This window comes from Heteronotia binoei, chromosome 3 (assembly GCF_032191835.1).
Source record: "Heteronotia binoei isolate CCM8104 ecotype False Entrance Well chromosome 3, APGP_CSIRO_Hbin_v1, whole genome shotgun sequence".
Lineage (NCBI taxonomy): Eukaryota > Metazoa > Chordata > Lepidosauria > Squamata > Gekkonidae > Heteronotia > Heteronotia binoei.
In genome coordinates, this window is record NC_083225.1 from 102848207 (window position 1) to 102872783 (window position 24577).

The 24577-nt window shown below is 47.1% G+C and overlaps 1 protein-coding gene across 2 annotated transcripts in view; it reads right to left on the reverse strand.

Annotated features, from left to right (window-relative positions):
• EVA1C (eva-1 homolog C) overlaps window positions 1–24577 on the reverse strand; it is a 118149-nt gene that overhangs the window by 63106 nt on the left and 30466 nt on the right. Inside the window, exon 1 of one of the 2 annotated variants that reach the window (XM_060234324.1) lies at window positions 16324–16410. The exons of the other annotated variant lie outside the window; for it this stretch is intronic. The gene's annotated coding sequence lies outside the window, so the exon portion shown is untranslated. Of the gene's footprint in view, window positions 1–16323; window positions 16411–24577 lie in introns of those variants that run through there. 2 annotated transcript variants of the gene reach the window in all.

Here is a 24577-nt window from a genome sequence, read left to right on the forward strand (position 1 = left end):
TAGGCACATTGATGAACACGAGTTATTGAGGAAGACTCAGCATGGGTTCTGTAAAGGAAGATCTTGCCTCACTAACCTGTTACATTTCTTTGAAGGGGTGAACAAACATGTGGACAAAGGAGACCCAATAGATACTGTTTACCTTGACTTTCAGAAAGCTTTTGATAAAGTTCCTCATCAAAGGCTCCTTAGTAAGCTTGAGAGTCATGGAGTAAAAGGACAAGTCCTCTTGTGGATCAAAAACTGGCTAATTAATAGGAAGCAGAGAGTGAGTATAAATGGGCAGTCTTCGCAGTGGAGGACGGTAAGCAGTGGAGTGCTGCAGGGCTCAGTACTGGGTCCCATGCTTTTTAACTTGTTCATAAATGATTTGGAGTTGAGAGTAAGCAGTGGCCAAGTTTGCGGATGACACTAAATTGTTCAGGGTGGTGAGAACCAGAGAGGATTGTGAGGAACTCCAAAGGGATCGGTTGAGGCTGGGTGAGTTGGCGTCAATGTGGCAGATGAGATTCAATGTGACCAAGTGCAAAGTAATGCACATTGGGGCCAAGAATCCCAGCTGCAAATACAAGTTGATGGGATGTGAACTGGCAGAGACTGAACAAGAGAGAGATCTTGGGGTCGTGATAGATAACTCACTGAAAATGTCAAGACAGTGTGCGATTGCAATAAAAAAGGCCAACGCCATGCTGGGTATTATTAAGAAGGGAAAACAAATCAGCCAGTATCATAATACCCCTGTATAAATCAATGGTGCGGTCTCATTTGGAATACTGTGTGCAATTCTGGTCACCGCACCTCAAAAAGGATATTATAGCATTGGAAAAAGTGCAGAAAAGGGCAACTAGAATGATTACAGGTTTGGAACACTTTCCCTATGAAGGAAGGTTAAAACGCTAGGGGCTCTTTAGCTTGGAGAAATGTCGACTGCGGGGTGACATGATAGAGGTTTACAAGATTATGCATGGGATGGAGAAGGTAGAGAAAGAATTACTTTTCTCCCTTTCTCACAATACAAGAACTCGTGGGCATTCCATGAAATTGATGAGCAGTCGGGTTAGAACAGATAAAAGGAGGTACTTCTTCACCCAAAGGGTGATTAACATGTGGAATTCACTGCCACAGGAGGTGGTGGCGGCTACAAGCATAGCCAGCTTCAAGAGGGGGTTAGATAAAAATATGGAGCAGAGGTCCATCAGTGGCTGTTAGCCACAGTGTGTGTGTGTGTGTGTGTGTATATATAAATTTCCACTGTGTGATACAGAGTGTTGGACTGGATGGGCCATTGGCCTGATCCAACATGGCTTCTCTTATGTTCTTTTAAGGCTGTCATTTTTGTCTGGTTGTACAAAGATAAGACTTTGGAGTCAAAATAAGATTGGAGGGGCATGGTGGTTGTACTTAATTCTTGTCACAATACTTTGGTCTGATACCAGACAGAGTCTGTCTATGTACTATATACAATGTAGGCTATAATTTTCAGGCATGTATGATCACTCATTTACGTATTAATACTATATACAATGAAGCTATAACTCTAAGGTGTGTCATGGCTTTATTTATGTTGTTTGCTGCTCCTGAAACTCTTTAATCAAATCCATCCTTTTCTTTATTATCTTTACATTAGTAGGGAGAAGGAAAAAAAAAAGCTGTACATTGCAATCTAGAATTCCAAATTTTTGCTGGAGTAAGAAAGAATACCAATGAAGAAGAACCAGGAACACATTCCTATATTATCTCCAGATCCTCCCAAATAAATATGCTTCCACAGGAAATAAAAATGCATCCAAGAGGTAAGGTAGTTAATACAATAACCTTACCACACATCTGTACCTTCCACTGCCAAGAAGATTCAGATAACCAAGCTACCATGAGCAGCAAGAGATAATCTGATTGTATGAATGGGCATTTCCCTTTTGCCACAGTAAAAATAAGCCTATGCAGTACTGTGACAAGGGCGACCATTCTACTAAGCACTCCCCTGGAACAATCACCCTGTCATTGCTTCAGGTGTCAAAATTTACCTTTCAGAAAATGGCACAGTAGGCACAGGTAGTGATTTAAAACAAGTTTGGTTTATTTAAACAGACTGGCAGGGATGGGATGGGATATTTACATAGGTTTTTGGGATTGAGAAGATGTAGGCAGACAGTTAAAACTGAACACAGAACTACTTCTGAGGTAACTGGCTTCACAAGATACAGTGTTTCCCTTAAAGTGGTTTAACTTTCCCTAAAGGTAACATCAATGTTAAAGGTGTATCTTTTTAAAAATGTTCTATACCTCTTTATAATCACACAATCTCGAGTGTACCCTGCTTTGTCCCTTTGGTTATAAGACTAAGGTCTCTCCGCTAGACCTCTTTCTCTGGCAAGATCATTACTATCTTCCCTTTAGGATAAATAACCTGTGCCTTGACACCTGTTGAAAGCCTTTCACTGCCACCTCAAAACCCTTTGCCAAAGCCTGATCTTCAGACTTTGTCTTTTCCCCCTTTGAATACTAAGTTTAATATAAAAAGGTAAAGGTAATTCCCTGTGCAAGCACCAGTCATTTTCGACTCTAGGGTGACGTTGCTTTCACAACAACAACAACAACAACAACAACAAAATTTTATTTGTATCCCGCCCTCCCCGCCGGAGCAGGCTCAGGGCGGCTAACAACACAATTCAAGTTTAACTATACAAATAGATAAAATTACATTTAAACATGAACATTTAATTAAAAATCTGCTTAAGTTTTAAAATTAAATTAGATTAAATTAATAAAAGTGCTAATGCTATGTTTACTTTTATGATGGCGGTTTCCTTAGCAATTTCCATTTTCATCAGCGAAAGCCAGTCAAAAGAGGAAGGTCTTGCAGGCCCTGCGGAACTGTTCGAGGTCCCGCAGGGCCCGCATTTCCTCTGGAAGCTGGTTCCATAGGCTCGGAGCTATAGAGGAGAAGGCCCGGTTACGGGTACATTGCAGCTTCACCTCTCTCGGTCTGGGAATAGTCAACAAGTTTTTCCCGGCTGACCTCAGTGCTCTCTGGGGTTCATATGGGGAGAGACGGTCCCTAAGGTAGACAGGTCCTCGACCATATAGGGCTTTAAAGGTAATGACCAGCACTTTGTAACGAACCCGGTATATAACTAGCAGCCAGTGCAGTTCGCACAGCCCAGGCTGTATGTGTTCCCATTTAGGAAGCCCTAACAACAGTCTGGCCGCTGCATTCTGCACCAGTTGCAGCTTCCGGGTTCGGTACAGAGGCAGCCCCATGTAGAGGGCATTACAGTAATCCAGTCTCGAGGTGACCGTTGCATGAAGCACCATTGCCAGATCTTGGCGCTCTAGGAAGGGAGCCAACTGCTTTGCCCGCCTTAGATGGAAAAAGGCTGACTTGGCAGTGGCTGCAATCTGGGCCTCCATTGATAGTGCAGGCTCCAGTAAAACTCCCAGGCTCCTAACCTGGTGCGCCGCTTTTAGCGGCGCCCCGTCGAAGACAGGGAGAGGTATTTCCCCTCCCCGAGCGCCCCGACCTAGACAGAGGACTTCTGTCTTCACTGGATTCAATTTCAGCCCGCTCTTCCTCAACCAAGTTGCCAAATCCTGCAGGGCCCGGTTTAAATTCTCTGGGACGCAGTCAGGCCGGCCATCCATTAGCAGATAGAGTTGGGTGTCATCTGCATATTGATGACACCCAAGTCCATGTCTCCTGGCGATCTGGGCAAGGGGGTGCATATCGATATTAAATAACATTGGTGAGAGAACTGCCCCCTGAGGCACTCCACAGTTTAGTGTGCGCCTCTGGGACCGCTCGCCCCCAATTGCCACCCTTTGTCCCCGATCCTCGAGGAAGGAGGAGAGCCATTTTAAGGCAGACCCCCTCACCCCTACGTCGGCGAGGCTGTGGGTCAGTAGCCGATGGTCGACCGTGTCGAACGCAGCCGACAGGTCCAACAACATCAGCACCGCCACACCGCCCCGATCCAGATGCCGTTGAAGATCATCTACCAAGGCGACCAGTACTGTCTCCGTCCCATAACCCGGGCGAAAGCCGGATTGGCAAGGGTCTAGGATGGAAGAGTCATCCAGAAAACTCTGCAACTGTGACGCCACTGCCCTCTCTATGATTTTACCTAAAAACGGTAAATTAGAGACCGGCCGGTAGTTTGCCAATTCGGCCGGGTCTGCTGTACTTTTTTTCAAGAGGGGACTTTTTACGGGGTGGTTTCCCCTTGCCTTCCCCAGTCATCGACACTTTCCCCCCAGGTAGCTGGGTACTCATTTTACTGACCTTGGAAGGATGGAAGGCTGAGTCAACCTTGAGCCGGCTACCTGAACCAGCTTCCGCTGGGATCGAACTCAGGTCGTGAGCAGAGGGCTCCTACTGCAGTACTGCAGCTTTACCACTCTGCACCATGGGGCTCTTTTAAGCTTAATATAGGAAGCTATTTTCCTTCTCAAGATATGATTCTTCGTTTTACAAATTCAGAGACTGATCTGCACTCTTGGGAACAGCCTCCCACCAGAGTTTGCACTATTCAAAGCCACCCCACATGGGCTCTGAATCAGACTTTGCTTTGTGTCATTGTCACACAGAGCATCACAAAGACCACCACTGTCTTTTCAAGTTACTCTCCAATTCTTTCAACTCTGTAACTGCTTTCTCCAACTGTCTAATTGCCACCCTCTTTTGAGCATTAGAAGAAGTTCACCAATCAGAGTGAGTTCCTCTAGCTGTCACTCACTTGCACTTCCATTAGATGTCACTCACATGCACTACCTCTCAGCATGCATATGTCTGCTGTCTGTCACAATTACCAACTCTTATCTGAAAAGTAAACACAGTGTTTATGATGAACCAAGAGCAGGAGCACCTTTATCAAATAAGAACATAAGAACATGCAGGGCTTCTTTTGAGTAGGAACACAGTTCCGGCTAGCTTGACATCAGGGGTGTGTGGCCTAATATTCAAATTAGTTCCTGCTGGGCTTTTCCCACAAAAGAGCCCTGTGTGAAACAATGGTGATGTCAGGAGGTGTAGTCTAATATGCAAATGAGTTCCTGCTGGGCTTTTTCTACAAAAAAAGCCGTGAGAACATGAGAAAAGCTATGTTGGTTCCAGCTGATGACCTATTAAGTTCAACACTCTGTATCACACAATGGTCCAAAACCAGATGCCATCAGAAGGTTCATCAGCAGGGCCAGGACTCCAGAAGCCCTCCCAGTGTTGCCCTCCCAAGCACTGAGAATACAGAGCATCAATGCCCCAGACACAATGTTCTATCTATACCTTGTGGCTAATAGCCTGTGATGAACCTCTGGACCATGTTTATTCAATCCCGTCTTGAACCTATCTATGCTTGTAGCTGCCACCACTTCCTGCAGCAGTGAACTCCATGTATTAATTACCCTTTGGGTGATGAAGTACTTCCTTTTATTTGTTCTAAACCTACTGGTCATTAATTTCAATGAGTGTCCACAAGCTCTTGTATTGTGAGAAAGGGAGAAAAGTACTTCTTTCTCCACCTCCTCTCTCTGCATAATTCTACCCCCTCTATCATGTCAGCCCTCGATCATCATTTTTCCAAGCGAAAAAGCCCTAACCACTTTAACTTTTCTTTATAGGGATATTCCAAGTGAGGCTGCACCATTGATTTATACAGCAACATTATGATACTGGCTGATTTGTTTTCAATCCACTTCCTAATAATCACCAGCACAGCATTTGCCTTTTATTGCAGTCTGTCAGAACTTGTAACTTTCTCTGCCTATTGTTAGCCAAACTGACTCCATATTGTAACCTAACCCTAACCCAGAATATATAGCCTAAGCAATTAACACAAGTGCCTTGCAAATATTCCAAATACTCTGTGCTCACTGAAGGGTAACAGATAGGCTCTGGTCAACATCCCCAGGTGCCCTTTGAAGCCGGGCCGTTTGGCCTTCGAGATGGGAGAGCATCCTCCCTCCTGATAACAAAGCTGGGAAAGGAGACGCTTGTCTGTAACCCGTGTGAATAATCGTTTTATTATACTTTTGCTGAAGGCATAAAATGTAACCAAATGCTGGGCTCGGCATTACTGTTATCTCGTAGATCTAGCACTGTAGTTCTCTAATAAAGATTCTATACTTTGCAACAAGTCTTGGAATCGTCTGAAGTTCGTTCCAGTTCTGACATTATAACAGTAATCCTTTATTCTGGGACTTATCTGAACTGGCAACCTGGCTGCATGGCGGCAAAGGCTCCAGACAACGGAGAGCCCAGCACTCCCACAGAAGAAGAACCGTTAGACCCGAAGGTAACGGGGGTGAGACGCACCATTCTCTACCGATGCCTTCCCCTTGCGGAGTTGGAGCCCTCGAAAGTCCACGGCAGCAATGGAGGCCGCGGAACAACGGTACCGGGTTCTGGCCACCGGCGCAGGGGGAGACGAAGAGGACGAAGACAGAGAAGAAGGCACTGGCACCAGCTCCTCCACCTACGGCGGTGGGGACCCGATCCGAGCACTACGCAACGAGCTGTTCGATTGGGTGAGGGACATCCACGACCAGGTCCACATGTCCCGGGTGCAAATGGCGGAAGAAATGCAGCAGAACCTGGGCGCGATCCGCGACCAGATACGCGCCCTGCAGGGAGGCGTGCCCGCGGCCCCACCGCCGCCACCCCCGGTTCCTGCTGGTCCGGGTGACGGTGGGGGAGGAGGCCCGGCCGGGCCACCGCCCGCAGCCCCGCCGGTCCCTCCACCAGCGGGACCGGCACCCCCCGCACCGCCACCAGTGCCGGCGGCCCCGGCAGCACCTGTGGCACCGGCACTTCCGGCTCCCACGGCTCCGAGAGCACCAGCGCCGGCGGCACCTGGGGGACAAGGCGGAGCCGACGGAGGGGGGACCCGAGAACTGAAAATCACGTTCGACGGGGATGGGGACGAAGTGGAGTACTTCACCATCCAATGCAACAATTTCTTCACCCACTGGGGAGCGAATTACCCCACGGAAGCGAGCCGAGTCGACCACATCGCATCCCGGCTGAAGGGAGCAGCGCGAAAGTGGTACGTGGGGCTGTACACCGGGCGCAAGCCCGAGCTAGCCACGGTGGCCGATTTCCTCCAGGCGATGCTACGCCAGTACGGGGATCCCCTACGGCAAGAGAAAGCCATCGAGGCCCTTCAAAGGATCGAGCAAGGAAACCGCACGACCCGCGAATACGCCACCGAATTTATGGGGCATTGTGCGGCCGCGAGGGGATGGAACGAGGTGATGAAGTACACCGCGTTCAAGAACGGGCTGAATGCGAACATCCTCGACCGGTGCTACCACCAGGGACGACCCGACACCCTGGTGGGGTGGATCCAGCTGGCGGGAGAGGTAGAAACCGACCTACAACATGTCGGGATGTGCCGCCAGCAGCAAGGCAAGAAAGGGGGAAAGCCGAGCCCAGCACCCAGCAAGACCGACGGGAGGCGGCCCCCCACAACATCCACCCCCGCGACCACCGCCCGGAAATGCTTCCGATGCGGAGACCCGGGCCACCTGGCTGCCAACTGCCCCGTGAAGCAGACGCCGACCCCCACCCCGCCCAAGGGCTTCGCGACCGCGCAGAAGAAAGGAGGGAGCCGCTCCAAAGAGCCCAGTCGGGGCACCGTCGCCGCGTCCATGGCGATTGACGAGGAAGTTACCACCATTGCAGAATCGAGCGAGAAGTCGTGGGATCAAGAGTCGGTGGAAAACGACAATGACCTGCTTTAATCGGTGCCGCGAAGCAGGTCCGGGAGACGCCGGCACTAGTAACGGTGAGAACTACCGGGGGACTTTTGTTTATGGCCGTGACCCTACTGAACCCTAACCTCAAACGCTTCATGCACACCCGAGCCCTAATAGACTCCGGGTGCACCCGAGACATTATCACTCCGCGTTTGGTAGAGGCGCTAGGCCTAGCCACGTCCCCCCTACCCCACCCGATCCAATTCGAACAAATGGACGGGTCTGTCATGAGGGGGGAACCCTGCACCCAGGAAACCCAAGCAACCCCCATGGGGACGGAAGAGCACTGGGGAATAGAGACTTTTGTAATAGCCCCCTCCTCCTCTTTCGATGTGGTGGTGGGAGCAGGGTGGCTCGCAAGGCATCAACCAGATATACGTTGGGCGGAGCAGATCGTGCGCTTCCCCGACTGGCACTACGAGCACCACCACTGGAGAACCGAGTGGGGTCCCAAAGCACCTCCCCAAAGCGAAAGGATTTGCCTCACACTTGAGGAAGTAGGGACAATCCCAAAAGAGTACCGGGACTTGAAAAGGGCTTTTAGCGAGTGGGAGGCGGATGAACTGCCCCCCCACCGCCCCACTGACTGTGCCATCGAATTGATACCAGGGCAAGAACTACCCAAAGCCAAACTCTATTTGATGGGTTGGGCGGAGAAGGAGGAACTGAGAAAATTTATTGACAAGAACTTGAAACGGGGGTTCATCCGGCCCGCCACGGCCCCCCACGCGGCCCCCGTCCTCTTTCGCAAGAAGAAGGACGGGAATTTGAGGCTTTGCACAGATTTTCGCGGGATAAACGGGATCTCTATGTCCAACGCTTACCCAATCCCGCTGATAAAGGACCTCCTAAGCACCGTAGCCGAAGGCAAAGTCTTCACCAAACTCGACCTCCGCGACGCGTACTTCCGCGTGCGGATCAAGGAGGGGGATGAATGGAAAACGGCGTTCAACATGCCAATGGGACAGTTCGAATACCTAGTTATGCCCTTCGGACTGCAAGGGGCACCAGGGGTGTTCATGAATTTCATAAATGAAGTACTGCGGGAATATTTGTATAAGGGGGTGGTGGTGTACCTTGATGACATCATTATTTATTCGAAAGATCTCGAATCGCATGTGCCGCTAGTACGTAAAGTGTTAACCACCCTGTATCAGAACAAATTGTATGCCAAACTGTCCAAATGTGAATTTAACAAAACGGAACTAGACTACCTGGGGTTCCGAGTGTCGGGGGAGGGACTGGCCATGGACCCTGCGAAAATCCAAGCCGTATTAGAGTGGGAACCTCCCCGAACCCGACGGCAGCTCCAATCTTTCATCGGGTTCGCAAATTTTTACCGCGGGTTCATAAAAGGGTTCGCCCAGGTCATGCTCCCCTCACCGAGCTCCTAAAAACCAAAGGGAAAGGGGAGGAGGCAAAAAAGCCCGGGGCGCGCCTAATCTGGTCGCCCGAGTGCCACCAAGCTTTCAATGAGCTCAAACAGCTATTCACCTCCGAGCCGATACTTGCCCACCCAAACGAACTGAAACCCTTCGTGGTGCAATGCGACGCCTCCGACGTCGCCGTAGGAGCCATATTAATGCAGAAAAATGATGAGGGGGAGCTCCGGCCCTGCACCTACATTTCCCACAAATTTTCCAATGAACAAAGGAATTGGTCAGTGTGGGACAAAAAAGCATTCGCGGTCACATTCGCCCTAAAAACCTGGCGATCCTGGCTAGAGGGGGCCCGGGTCCCTTTCAAAATTTGGACTGACCACAAAAACCTCGAAGCCCTCACCGGCCGCCACAAACTGACCGCAAAGCAAATCCGCTGGGCGGGGTTTTTTGCCAAATTCGACTTCGTGCTGAAACACATCCCCGGCACAAAAAACTTCTTGGCTGACGTGCTATCGTGCATGCCACAGCACGAAAGCCAAAGAGAGGAGATAGTTGACTCCCTCATTCCCCCCTCGGCTGTCGCCGGGGGAATGACCACCCGGTCGGGGAAACAAATCGGCACCCCCGACCCTCAGCAAAAGGAGCGCTTTGCCATCGAGGCTGAATTAGAAGGAAACAACCGCCCCGAGGGCCTCGAAAAGGGGGAGGGAGGACTTTGGTTCCATAAAGGGAAAATCTACGTGCCTAAAAGCCTGAGAAAAACCGTTTTAGAGCAATGCCACTCCAGCCGCATAGCAGGGCACTTTGGGTACGTGAAAACACTTAATTTACTCAACAGACAGTTCTGGTGGCCCAAACTGAAAAGGGACGTGTCCGAATTTGTGGTCGCCTGCCCCACCTGCATCATGTCAAAACGGAGGGGGGGGAACCGCCTGGGCACTTAGTCCCCCTCCCCACAGCGAGCCGTCCTTGGGCCGTCGTCTCCATGGATTTCATAGTTGAACTCCCACCCTCCCAAGGGAAGACAGTGATTCTTGTGGTGGTAGATACATTCTCAAAGCAAGCCCATTTCATCCCCTGTAAAAAACTCCCCACTGCAAAGAAATTGGCACAGCTATTTTTTAACCACGTGGTCCGTCTCCACTCGTTCCCGGACAAGGTCATTAGCGACCGTGGGCCGCAGTTCGTTGCCAACTTCTGGCGGGAGTTCTGTAAACTCGCCGGCATCGAGCAGGGGCTTAGCTCCGCCTACCACCCCCAGACCGACAGACAGACTGAGAGGGTTAACGGGCTTCTGGAGCAGTACCTTAGGTGCTATATAAATTACCAGCAGACGAATTGGGTAGAATTGCTCCCCTTTGCAGAGTACGGCTACAACAACAGCCTCCACAGCTCCACAAAGACCTCCCCCTTCCAAATTGTCAATGGTTACGAAGGGAAACCCTTCCCAACTCTCCCTCTACCATCGGGAGCCCCAGAACCCACTTCATGCGAACAGTGGTGGGAGGGAATGCGTAAGGGGTGGAAGGTAATTCAAGAAAACCTGGAGGAGGCGAAGGAAGAGTACAAACGGCACTTTGACAAAAAGCACGCCCCTCAATGGGAGTTGAAGGAGGGGGAGACAGTATTTCTGTCAACCAAAAATCTCCCCCTCCCTCAAGGCTGCCGCAAACTGGCCTCCAAATATCTAGGGCCCTTCAAGATTAAAAAGGTTATCAATAAGGTGACCGTAGAACTGGAACTGCCCAAATTACTGAGTAAGATCCACCCTGTGTTTCATTGCAGCCTGCTTCGCAAAGATCCTGGAGCCACATCCTATCACCCTCGCCCTCCAGAACCACCTCCTACTCGAGTGAGGGGCCAGAGCCACCATGAAGTTCAGGAAATCCTAGATTCCAAGATCCGGCGGGGGGTTCTGTACTATCTTATCAGGTGGAAGTACTTTCCCCCAAGCTGTGATGAATGGGTGAAAGCCTGTGATGTATCCGCTCCGCAATTGCTCAAAAAATTCCACCTACTGTACCCACACAAGCCCAAGGCGAAGAGCTTAGGGGGGGGGGGGGCAGTATGTCAGAACTTGTAACTTTCTCTGCCTATTGTTAGCCAAACTGACTCCATATTGTAACCTAACCCTAACCCAGAATATATAGCCTAAGCAATTAACACAAGTGCCTTGCAAATATTCCAAATACTCTGTGCTCACTGAAGGATAACAGATAGGCTCTGGTCAACATCCCCAGGTGCCCTTTGAAGCCGGGCCGTTTGGCCTTCGAGATGGGAGAGCATCCTCCCTCCTGATAACAAAGCTGGGAAAGGAGACGCTTGTCTGTAACCCGTGTGAATAATCGTTTTATTATACTTTCGCTGAAGGCATAAAATGTAACCAAATGCCGGGCTCGGCATTACTGTTATCTCGTAGCTCTAGCACTGCAGTTCTCTAATAAAGATTCTATACTTTGCAACAAGTCTTGGAATCGTCTGAAGTTCGTTCCAGTTCTGACACAGTCACACACTGAGTCAACATTTCCAGGGAGTTATCAGCCACACAACTCCAAGATCTCTCTCCTGGTCACTTTCTGCCAATTCAGACCTCATCAACTTATATTTATAATTAGGATTTTTTGCTCCAATGCACATTACTTTGTACTTGTCCATACTGAACTTCATCTGCAATGTTGACACCCACTCACCCAGCCTTGACAGATCCCTCTGGTCTTCCATGGTTCTTACCACATTGAACAACGTAGTGTCACCCACAAGCTTAGCCACTTCACTGTTTACTCCCAACTTCAAATCATTACTGAACAAGTTAAAAAGCACCAAACCCAATACGGAGTCCTGCGGCACCCAATTGCTTATCACCTTTCACTATGAAAACTGCTCATTTATACTCACTCTCTGTTTTTAAACCAAAAGAGAACTTGTTATTTTATTCCATGACTGATGAGTTTACTTAAAAGCCTTCAATAAGGAACTTTATAAAAAAATTTCTGGAAGTTTATGGTAAACCAACTCCAAATCACTCTCGGCTTGACTTCGCGAACGAAGATTTAAGAAAGGTGCAGTAGTCCACGTCTGCTGCAGGCTCGCTGGTGGCTGACAAGACCAATGTGGGACAGGCAAGTCCGGCCACAGTGGCTGCAGGGAAAAGTCTGATTTGGGGTTGGTGCTGTAGCAGTACGATTCTTCCTCAATCTCCTTTTGTCCTCAAGACCAGCTATGCGTGCGTTCTCAAAGGAAGAGACAGCCTGGTGGATGATGTGCCTCCATGCTTTGCGATCTGAGGCTAGGTCAGACCACTGGTGATGGTTGATGCGACAGGTGCCAAGGGATTTCTTCAAGGAGTCCTTGTACCTCTTCTTTGGTGCCCCTCTATTTCGATGGCCGGTGGAAAGTTCGCCATACAGAGCAATCTTGGGAAGGCGGTGGTTTTCCATCCTGGAGATATGCCCTGCCCAGCGCAGCTGCGTCTTCAACAGCAATGCCTCGATGCTTGTAACCTCCGCCCGCTTGAGGGCTTCAGTGTTGGTCACAAAGTCACTCCAGTGGATGTTGAGGATGGTGCGAAGGCAGCGCTGATGAAAGCGCTCAAGGAGTCGCAGGTGATGGCGGTATAAAACCCACGATTCGGAGCCGTAGATGAGGGTTGTCATCACAACCGCTTTGTAAACATTGATCTTTGTGCCTTTTTTCAGATGCTTGTTGCTCCACACTCTTTTATGCAGTCGGCCAAATGCACGGTTTGCCTTTGCCAGTCTATTGTCAATCTCCTTGTCGATCTTGGCGTCTGAGGAGATGATGCACCCCAGGTAGCTGAACTGCTGGACTGTCTTCAAAACTGATTCACCCACAGTGATGCAAGGAGGGTGATAATCTTCCTGGGCTGCAGGCTGGTGGAGAACTTCTGTCTTCTTCAGACTAACTTCTAGGCCAAATAGCTTGGCAGCCTCTGCAAAGCAGGACGTCATATGCTGCAGAGCTGATACCGAGTGGGAGACAAGTGCATCAGCATCAGCAAACAGTAGCTCTCGGATAAGTTTTTCCATTGTCTTGGAGTGGGCCTTTAGTCGCCTCAGGTTGAACAGGCTGCCATCGGTGCAATAGCGGATGTAGACACCATCATCGTCATCTAAATCTATTGCAGCTCTTTGAAGCATCATGCTAAAGAAGATGGTAAAAAGAGTTGGCGCGAGAACACAGCCTTGCTTTACACCTGTGCCTATTGGGAAGGGCTCCGAGAGATCGTTGCAGTGTCTAACTTGCCCTCACTGGTCTTCATGTAGCTGGATGACCATACTGAGGAACCTTGGGGGACATCGTAAAGGTTCCAAGATTTGCCACAGGCCATTCCTGCTAACGGTATCAAAAGCTTTGGTAAGGTCGACAAAAGTCACATATAGACCCTTGTTCTGTTCCCTGCATTTCTCTTGGAGCTGCCTGAGAACAAATACCATGTCGGTGGTGCTCCTATTAGCTCTGAAGCCACACTGGCTCTCTGGGAGGAGTTCTTCTGCAATGGTGGGCACCAGTCTGTTCAGGAGTATTCTAGCAAGGATTTTGCCTGCGATGGAGAGCAGGGTTATCCCCCGGTAGTTGGAGCAATCTGACTTTTCCCCTTTGTTCTTATGTAGAGTAATGATGATTGCATTGCGAGAGTCCTGTGGTAGTTTGCCTTGTTCCCAGCAGGTGACAAGTACTTTGTGAAGTGTGCTATGTAGTACTATGTAGTAACCAAATCACTAATGAACAAGTTAAAGAACACTGGACCCAGTACTGAGCCCTGCGGTACCCCATTGCTTACCACCCTTTACTGTGAAAACTGCTCATTTATACACACTTTCTGTTTTCTGTTAATTAGCTATGTTTTAATTTACAAGGGAATTTGTCCTTTTATTCCATGCCTGCTGAGTTTACTTACCAGCCTTTGATAAGGAACTTTATAAAAAAAACTTTCTGGAAGTCTAGGTAAACAACATCTATTGTGTCCCCCTTGTCCAAATGTTTGTTCACCCCTGCAAAGAACTCTAAAAGGTTGGTGAGACAAGTTCTTCCTTTACAAAATCCATGCTGATTCTTCCTTAATAGCTTATAGCTTAATGTCCCCCTTGTCCAAATGTTTGTTCACCCCTGCAAAGAACTCTAAAAGGTTGGTGAGACAAGTTCTTCCTTTACAAAATCCATGCTGATTCTTCCTTAATAGCTTTTGTTCATCGATGTGCCTACTAATTCTGCCTTTAATAATGGATCTTACCAACTTACCTGGTATCAATGTTAAACTGACTGGCCTGTAATTTCCTGGATCTCCTCTGGAACCTTTTTTCAAATATGGGGATTAGATTAGTAGAGTTGCCAGGTCTGGCTCAAGAAATGCCTAGGGACTTTGGGACTCGAGCCAGGAGCAAGGTTGTGACAAGCATGTTTGAACTTTGAAGGGAGTTCTGGCCATCACATCTAAAGGGACTGCACACCTTTTAAATCACTTCCTTTTGTTGGAAATAATAGATGGGGGTACCTTCTTTTGGGACTCACAAAATTGGATCCCCTGGTCCAATCTTTTTGAAACCAAGGGATTCCCTGCCCCCAACTGGAGTTTGGCAACCCTATTCCAGTCCTCAGGAATGGAGGCATATTATAGTGATATATTGTATATTTTTGTCAGGAGATCCACACATTCACATTTGAGTTCTTTCAGCACTCTTGGATGTATGCTATATGGGCCTGGTAATTTGCCAGTTTTTACTTACTTTACTTACTTTACTTACTTACTTTTTACTTACTTTACTTACTTACTTTTACTTTGTCCATCAGGATTAGGACCTCCTCTCTCATTACTTCAATCTGACTCAAGTCTTTCACATCCCTCTTGAAACTGGGAGTTCTGGAGTGGGCAAGCACCTCCCATCATCCACACCGAAGACAGAAGCAAAAATGCATTTAGCTTCTCTATTTCCCTATTATCTTTTAGTAATAGAGTTATTGTAAGGTTGCCAATCCCCAGGTGGGGGCAGGAGATCCCCTGGTTTGGAGGCCCTCCCCCCACTTCAGGGTCATCAGAAAGCAGAGGGGGGAGAGATGTCTGCTGGGCAATCCATTATTCCCAATGGAGAATGGCTTCCATAGGGTACAACAGAGAATCAATCCATGGATATTTCCATTATTCCCTATGGAGACCGATTCCCATAGGAAATAATGGAGGATTGATCTGTGGATATCTGGGGTTCTGGGGGGCCCTGTTTTTTGAGGTAGAGGCACCAAATTTGCAGCATAGCATCCAATGCCTCTCCTCAAAATATCCTCCAGGTTTCAAAAGGAGGGGGGGGGTCCAATTCTATGAGCCCCAATGAAGGGACAGCATTTAAAAGGTGTGCAGTCCCTTTAAATGTGATGGCCAGAACTCCCTTCAATTATGCTTGTCACACCCCTACTCCTGGCTCCACCCCCAAAGTCCCCATATATTTCTTGAACTGGACTTGGCAACCCTAAGTTGTTATGAGAATTCTAGATCTAGAAAGCAGTTGCCAGAACACTCATCTATGCATAGCTTCATGAGAAGTCTGAGTCTGCTGGAAGTAGTCACCACTGAGTAGCATGCACAGATTTGCAGCCTACAGTACTCTCTCTTTAAGACACTTGTATCCTAGCAGCATCTGAGTATCTGGCTCTGTGTAAGTAGCACCCCCCCCCCCGGACCTTTAAGAATTTGGTCCTGAATCTGTGACAGTTTAAAGTTTCAAGCTGCCTGGAACCAAAAGTTCCCATGTACAAAGCAGTCCAGTATTCCCTAGAGAATATCAGCTATGCAGTCTTTTGAATGAGTTCCCGGGCATCTTAACTGCTACTTTGATCCTGCAAATTCCTATTCCAGTATCTAAGCACTTTTTCATGAACAATTAAACTATTCAGTTCTAAAAAATAGCTGTTAAAAAAATCTCCCCTCACTTCATGTATGGAGGTACATTTTATTTGCTCAACAGGTATGGAGCAGACTTGATAGGAAATACATTGTATCCAGATGGCATTTAAAATACTAGTAATGCTACTACAATGTTTTTATACTTGTAACACACGAGTGATAAAAATAGTCATAGGATTTGGTTGCTGCCCTTGATAAAGTAAAGTGGCGATGTACTACTAGTATAAGGATGACTTCATTCAGTTAACACTCTCTGTGGAAGAGACATTAATAGCTCACAGAATACTGAAGTTCTAGTCTTGTGCAGCTAGATGATGCCTCTAAATTTCATGCCCAGTTGGGAGTTTCTCAGATAAGAAGGCTAAGACAAATATCTCCTTTATAATCATGTTGTGGTGTACTGCAATCTGAAACACAGTAAATAATGAACAGAAATTAATATGATCAGTGAATTTGCAAAATCTGATTTCAGTAACTTCTGTGCTTTCTTTGCCAGAATATTAAACATTCTGGCAAAAAAAGTAGAGCAGGCAAAGGCAAGAAAGGAGGGTAGTAATGTACCAAGCTGCACTCTTAAGTGCCTTTCTGACTCTTCAGAATTTGTTCTGCATAACTACCATGAGACCTATGACAAAAAGTGCAAACTGAGCTGGAGCCCAAGGGTTTGACTTCACTGTGATAGCAGAACATAAATCTTAACAATTCTGTTTAGTGCAAGACATTGCACAAGAGCTACTGTAACATCAAGAGCTGATTTTTCATCTTTGATCAGTGTTGTAGAGAACAAAAACAGGGGTGGCCAACGGCAGCTCTCCAGATGTTTTTTACCTACAGTTCCCATCAGCCCCAGCCATTGGCCATGCTGGCTGGGGCTGATGGGAGTTGTAGGCAAAAAGCATCTGGAGAACTACCGTTAGCCTGAAATACAGGAAACAGTTAAGCTGACAAAACAAACACTGCTTGCACTTTCTTGTGTTTCCTCTTGCACAAGAGCTGTTGTTCAAGTAGAAATGTTCCAAAGACTCCATCACCAAGTATTCTTTTGCTTGCACAAAATGGCACTTCCACTCACAAGAGACTCCTGCCAGTTTTCACTTCCCACAGTCATGGTGCACTCTTTACGAGTTTGGTGTAGTGGTTAAGTACATGGACTCTTATCTGGGAGAACTGGGTTTGATTCCCCACTCCTCTACATGCACCTGCTGATATTACCTTGAGTCAGTCACAAGTTCTCACACAGCTGTTCCTCTCAAGAGCAGTTTCTGTTAGAGCTCCACCTACCTCACAGGGTGCCTGTTGTGGGGAGAGGAAGTGAAAGGAGATTATAAACCACTCTGAGACTCCTTTGAGTAGTGAAGAGTAGGGTATAAATCCAATCTCTTCTTCTACTACTACTTTTCCAAGAGTGCATTTCTGCCTGTGGTGTGCAGGATCCAACATATTGTCAAGACATCAGATTTCAGATTCTGAAAGTGTGGTTATGCTGTGAATACCGACTACAGCATACCTGGTTCTCACCTTATGGGCAAAACTGGGATCTTTACATTCATGTCCTTTAATTTAGTTATAAAAATTAAGTCAGAAGAGGCTACTGCTGTTCAGTTTAATTAACAGAATGCAGAGGATTCTACTCTGTACTCTTAATTGGAGCCTTGCTTCTTCAGGACTCTCATTTGCAATGAGACTTCAGTATTATCTTGATGATGATGATGATGATGATGATGATGATGATGATGATGATGATATTGGATTTATATCCCACCTTCCAGTCTGAATCTCAGTCTCAGTCTCAGAATGGCTCACAATCTCCTTTAACTTCCTCCCCAATAGGGTTCCCAACCCCCCCGAAATAACAGCCTCCTCCCCCGCTCTGCAAAAATCCGGAAGCGAGAGGGGGCAGGGGGGGGGCGCCAGTCTCTCAAACAGAGATTCTTTCCCTCCCAGCTTCCCCCCTCTCCTCTTCCTTCACTCCTTCCTGCTTTTTGTCACCCCCACTTTTGCTTTCTCCCGGGCACAGTTGTTTCCCTCCCAGCCTTCCCCCATCTCCTCTTCCTTTGCACCTTCCTGCTTTCTGTCACGCCCCCCCCCCTTTCTGGCTTTTTTGTGGGCATGTTGTTTCCCTGCCAGCCTTCCCCATCTCCTCTTCTTTCCCTCCTTCCTGATTTCTCCCCCCCCTTGCATTCTCCCGCAAATGTTGTTTTCCTGCCAGCGTTCCCCCTCTCCTCTTCCTTCACTCCTTCCTGCTTTTTGTCACCCCCACTTTTGCTTTCTCCCGGGTACAGTTGTTTCCCTCCCAGCCTTCCCCTGTCTCCTCTTCCTTTGCACCTTCCTGCTTTCTGTCGCGCCCCCCCCCTTCTGGCTTTTTTTGTGGGCACGTTGTTTTCCTGCCAGCCTTCCCCATCTCCTCTTCTTTTCCTCCTTCCTGATTTCTCCGCCCCCCCTTGCATTCTCCCGCAATCTTTGTTTCCCTGCCAGCCTTCCCCCTCTCCTCTTCTTTCCCTCCTTCCTGATTTCTCCCCCCCCGCATTCTCCCGCAAACGTTGTTTCCCTGCCAGCCTTCCCCCTCTCCTCTTCTTTCCCTCCTTCCTGATTTCTCCCCCCCCCGCATTCTCCCGCAAACGTTGTTTCCCTGCCAGCCTTCCCCCTCTCCTCTTCTTTCCCTCCTTCCTGATTTCTCCCCCCCTGCATTCTCCCGCAAACGTTGTTTCCCTGCCAGCCTTCCCCCTCTCCTCTTCTTTCCCTCCTTCCTGATTTCTCCCCCCCTGCATTCTCCCGCAAACGTTGTTTCCCTGCCAGCCTTCCCCCTCTCCTCTTCTTTCCCTCCTTCCTGATTTCTCCCCCCCTGCATTCTCCCGCAAACGTTGTTTCCCTGCCACCCTTCCCCCTCTCCTCTTCTTTCCCTCCTTCCTGATTTCTCCCCCCCTGCATTCTCCCACAAACGTTGTTTCCCTGCCAGCCTTCCCCCTCTCCTCTTCCTTCACTTTTTCCTGCTTTTTGTCACCCCCACTTTTGCTTTCTCCCGGGTACAGTTGTTTCCCTCCCAGCCTTCCCCCGTCTCCTCTTCCTTTGCACCTTCTTGCTTTCTGTCTCCCCCCTTCTAGTTTTTTCGTGGGCTCGTTGTTTCCCTGCCAGTCTTCCTCATCTCCTTTTCCTTCTCTCCTTCCTATGCCCCACCCCCCCTTCTGCTTTCTCCCGGGCGCATTGTTTCCCTCCCAGCCTTGGTGGACCCATGGCCCCTGTGATCGTAACCTGCTAGCAGAGGAGAGGAGAGGGAGAGAGAGCGAAGAAAGATTTGTAAAAAGTTCATTCTGGTTTCCTAACAAGCCATCATGCTGCTTTTCAAGGATGGCTTTTTTAAAAAAAAAAATTTTCCCTAGATTTCCTTTTCAAAGTTGCACTTGTTTTCTTTTCTTTTTTTTTTTTAAAAAAAACTCTTTAAAAATGGCCTGCTTATCTTCTGAAAGAAAGTGATAGAGTTAGCCAATTTGGTGCAAGGAGCTTTCAGCTCCTGGAGCAAAGCCTCCCTTCAGTGTCAGAGAGAGTGGAATCCCAGCTCTTTGCTTAACATCGATTGGGCTGCAAATAAACTTGGGGAGGGGAGGGAGGGAGGAAACATAAGGGGGGTGCTTTTGGCTTGGCATGCCAGCCTCAAGGTTGGACTCGAGGATCCCCTGAATGACAGAGATCAGTTTCCCCTTGAGAAGATGGCTGCTTTGGAGGGTGGACTCTGTGGCACTGTACCCCGCTAAGGTTCCTTCCTCCTCAGGCTCCATCCCCAAATCTCCAGGAGTTTCCCAACCTGGAGCTGGCATTATCCATGATTATCCGTATCTTTCAGGGTCCCCCAAATCACCACAAAGTTGATTGTCACATTTCTTTTAGGCACCTTTCAGTGCATAAAACAGAGTTGTATGGATTTCAATGGATCGAGAAGGGGGGAACTCTGTGTAGGATGGCAGTGTTTTGGGGGGGAGGGGTTCAGAATATATTAATTTATTTAATTCATGGCTCTCCCCAGTAAGGATCCAAGGCAGCTTCCATCATTCTCTCCTCAATTTTTTCTCACAACAGCCTTGTGAGGGAGGTTACACAGAAAGTGTGTGTCTGGCCCAAGTGAGCTTTCAGGGCAGGAGTGGGAATTCAAACCTAGTTCTCTCAAACTCTGCTCCTGGACTCTTACCCAGATCTTCACCCTGGTGCTTACAGGGAAGCTGCAAGGCGGAGAGAGGGAAGGGTCGTCAGAAAGCGGGGGGGGGGGGGGAATGTCTGCTGGGAACTCTGTTATTCCCTGTGGAGATTTACTCCCATAAAAAATAATGGAGAATTGATCCGCGGGTATCTGGGGCTCTGGGGGGGGCTGTTTTTTGAGTTAGAGGCAACAAATTTTCAGTGCAGCATCTAGTGCCTGTCCCCAAAATATCCCCCAAGTTTCAAAATGATTGAACCAGGGGGTTCAGTTCTATGAGACCCAAAAGAAGGTGCCCCTATGCCTTTCCTATGGAAGGAAGGCATTGAAAAGGTGTGCCATCCCTTTGAATGTGACGGCCAGAACTCCCTGTGGAGTTCAATTATGCTTGTCACAGCCTTGATCTTGGCTCCACCCCAAATGTCTCCTTGCTCCACCCCCAAAGTCTCCTGGCTCCACCCCCAAAGTCCCCAGATATTTCTTAAATTGGACTTGGCAACCCTACTCCCCAACAACAGATACCCTGCGAGGTGAAGAAGAAGATGAAGAAGAAGATATTGGATTTATATCCCGCCCTCCACTCCGAAGAGTCTCAGAGCGGCTCACAATCTCCTTTACCTTCCTCCCCCACAACAGACACCCTGTGAGGTGGGTGGGGCTGGAGAGGGCTCTCACAGCAGCTGCCCTTTCAAGGACAACCTCTGCCAGAGCTATGGCTGACCCAAGGCCATTCTAGCAGGTGCAAGTGGAGGAGTGGGGAATCAAACCTGGTTCTCCCAGATAAGAGTCCGCACACTTAACCACTACACCAAACTGGCTCTCCTTGATCTCAGGGATGATGGTTCTTTGCAACTAAATCCCAGATACACCAATCCAGTCCTTTCTCTTGGATCTGCATCTGTAAGCTTTCTAAGAACACTGCCTGGACATTAACCACACATGCACCATCTACATGCTTCATCATTTGACCAAGAAGAGCACTCGCAATAAAGAAGCACTTCCAATTTGTCAGCTCAGATCTTGTTTCTTTTTAAGCTTGTCTTGCATCCCTCATTATGCCAATGAAGATAATTTAACTGCAATCTGACAAGGCCAGGATATGCTCCCTTCCATTTGTCAATGGACAAGTGAGACCTGTTGTTCTCCCCCACTCCCCCATGCCCTTGCTATTGGCCACATCAAAGCAGTGGCACAAACAGTTCATTCAAAAGTTTTCCCTTGGGAAGCCTCACTCCTGTATGGTCACACTAGCATCAGTGAAAGTCTCGTGTTTTGCCAAGAGCAAGAAACCTACTGAGTTCAACAGGGAAAAGAACTCAGTTTTACACTGATCAAATGTAATCTTGATACCCTGTATGTTAACTAAGGGAACTCATCCAGAACAAATGTTTTGAATTTCCAAAAGATTGCTTTTGTACTGTAAGGCACCCAAAAACAGATACTGTCAGAGTTGCTTTTCACTTTTGTACTTGTGAATCAATCACTAAGCACAGAAACAATACAAATTAAGAAAGATAAAAGTTTATAGCAATGGAAAGTGGTGTATTTCAATCAAAGTGGCTATTCTCCCCTGCAAAAAAAAAAAAATGGAAACATGGTGTGTTCTTTTCCTGGTTCCTGCTTGTATGTACTTTGCCACAAATCATGGTGACTTAAGTGCACACAGATATTTCTCAGCTGACTTCAGGCTCATGTATTAGTGCATTCTTACCAGAATAAAGTGAGAAGTTGCCCAAGAAATGCCAGGACCAAAGAAGAAAAAAACCACAAAATTCTTAATGTGTGGTAACTCAAACGAACACTATGCATGGCAGTTTGCCTCCATTTCTTCTGTTCCCCATAGCAGTTACAATGATTAAGGATTAATAATTTGCCAAATCCTCACTGGTGACAGTGTTTGTGTTCCATTCATATGTAGAGAACAAGGTGTTGAGCGTCTTCTTATAAGCCTATAGCAAAATTTCCTCCCAGCTTGCTATTAAGCGGCCAGGCACAATGCATGGTAGGGAGGGATAATGGAGCAAGGTAGGGTTATGCAGTAATACAGTGAGAACTGGAGCTAATGTGCACTGTTATCTGCATGCAAAACAGAAAGGGGATGTTAACAAAGTACATTCCAAAAATGAATTTTTTGTTGAAATGGCAACTATTGTGCATGGATTTGTGAGAATGAAAAAGCAATGGAGAGCCATAATGGTGGTGTTTGAAGTTTCAGACTAGGATCTGGGTCACCTGGGTTCAAATCCCCTCTCTGCCATGGAACTTTGGGCCAGTCACTCTGCTAGGGTTGCCAATCCCAACTGGGGACAGGGAATCCTCTGATTTGGAGGCCCTCCCCCTGTTTCAGGGTTATCAGAAAGCGGGTGGAAGGGATGTCTGCTGGGCAATCCATTATTCCCTATAGAGAATGGTTTCCATACGGTATAATGGAGAATCAATCCGTGGCTATCTGGGGCTTGGAGGGGGATATTTTTTGAGGTAGTGACCCCAGATTCTCAGCATAGCATCTGGTCTCTTCAAAACACTGTCCAAGTTTCAAAAAGATTGGACCAGGGGTCCAATTCTGAGCCCTAAAAGAAGGTGCTCCTATCCTCCATTATTTCAAAATGGAGGAAATGCATTTAAAAAGTGTGCAGTCCCTTAAATGTGATAGCCAGAACTCCCTTTTGAGTTCATTCTTGCTTATCACACCCTTGCTCCTGGCTCCACCCCAGATAGTTCTTGAATTGGACCTGGCAACCCTATCACTCTCTGTCAGCTTAACCCACTGTGCAGGTTTGTTGTGAGGATAAAATGGATGAAGGGTTTGTTAGGTCTATTTTTGGGAAGGAAGGAAGGAAGGAAGGAAGGAAGGAAGGAAGGAAGGAAGGAAGGAAGGAAGGAAGGAAGGAAGGAAGGAAGGAAGGAAGGAAGGAAGGAAGGAAGGAAGGGAGATTATGTACGTTTTTACAAATATTGATATTTCTTATGTTGCAATCTTGAGCATACTTACTTAGATAACAACAGAACTTGCTTCTAAATAAAAAGCTGTCCAGGACAAGATTATCATGTTTAATCAGTATGCTGTTGTACCCATTCAGACATACTTAGCCTTGTGAAAGAATGAGAAGACATACATGGGACTAATTGAAGGGGTTATGTTTTCAAAACAGAGGTACAAACGATAAAGTAGGTGCCTTTTATAATCTCCAGCTCTACTGATGAATTTTTGCCTCAGGAAAGAACTATCACAATATCACATGTTGTGTATAAAATAACCCTCACATTCTCTAACCACTATAATATATAGTAACAGTATGATTTTATGGGAAGAAAGTATTGCAGAGTCTTATTTTAGGGGCCTGAAGATCACTGAACACAGAGGACTGCATAGATTTTAATTATACTGCGCAATGCCTCAGCCCATTCTGAGTAATAAACCTTAACTGTTTACCATCTATTTTTCATTACATACTGCATCTATTTCAGATCAAAATAGGCTGAAGTTTCCCACAGACGTTTGGCCAGACTCCTAAAAGCCTCATCCATCATATCCCTACAATCTTTGTCTAAAAGATGTGCCAACACTTATAAAAAATTCACAACAATATCAGCAGACAACTAACTAAACAAGGAAGGATGAAGACAAAGATAGACTGCAGAGTGGCATTGCTGGCTCTGTTACCACTTGTAATGTTGACAGGAATATCTTACAATTGTATATGGTTTTCAAACAGCTGAGTAGCCAATACTTCTTCCACTAAGATACGGAAATGGTGACAATAAATTCTCTCTCAAGTGACAAAGACTCTTCCTGGGGGGAGAAAGGGCTTACTTTGGAGTAGATCTGCTTAGAAAAATATAAATTTCATATTTTCCCCAAGAATTATTACTCTTGTGTAGTAGTAGTAGTTTTGCAGAATGTACCCAGGCATTAGCTAATCAAACATAATAGTGAACATGCCATTCTTTAATATAGATATTATAACTAATCTAAACTTGAAAATTAAGGAAAATTATGGGGAAATAAGGAAACAAGATCAGCTTTGTTGTGTTTTGTTGATTGTTTTTTTTCTTTTGTTGTTCACTCTGAACCTTGAGGGTCAGTTTAATTAATTAAATTCAATTAGCTCTCTACTTGGTGATTTGCAATGCAATCTTAAACAGAGTGACATCCTTCTAATCCCATGATATCAAAGTATTTAGAAGGGTATAAATCTGTTTAGGACTGCACCAGTAAATCTCTGCTGTTATGAGGCAAGATAGGGCAAGATACAAATTAACAGGGCAACACAAACTTTCAGTATCTGCCACTATTCCATATTTATAGCATTTGGTTCACCTTACTGCTACTTCTTCTTCTTCCTC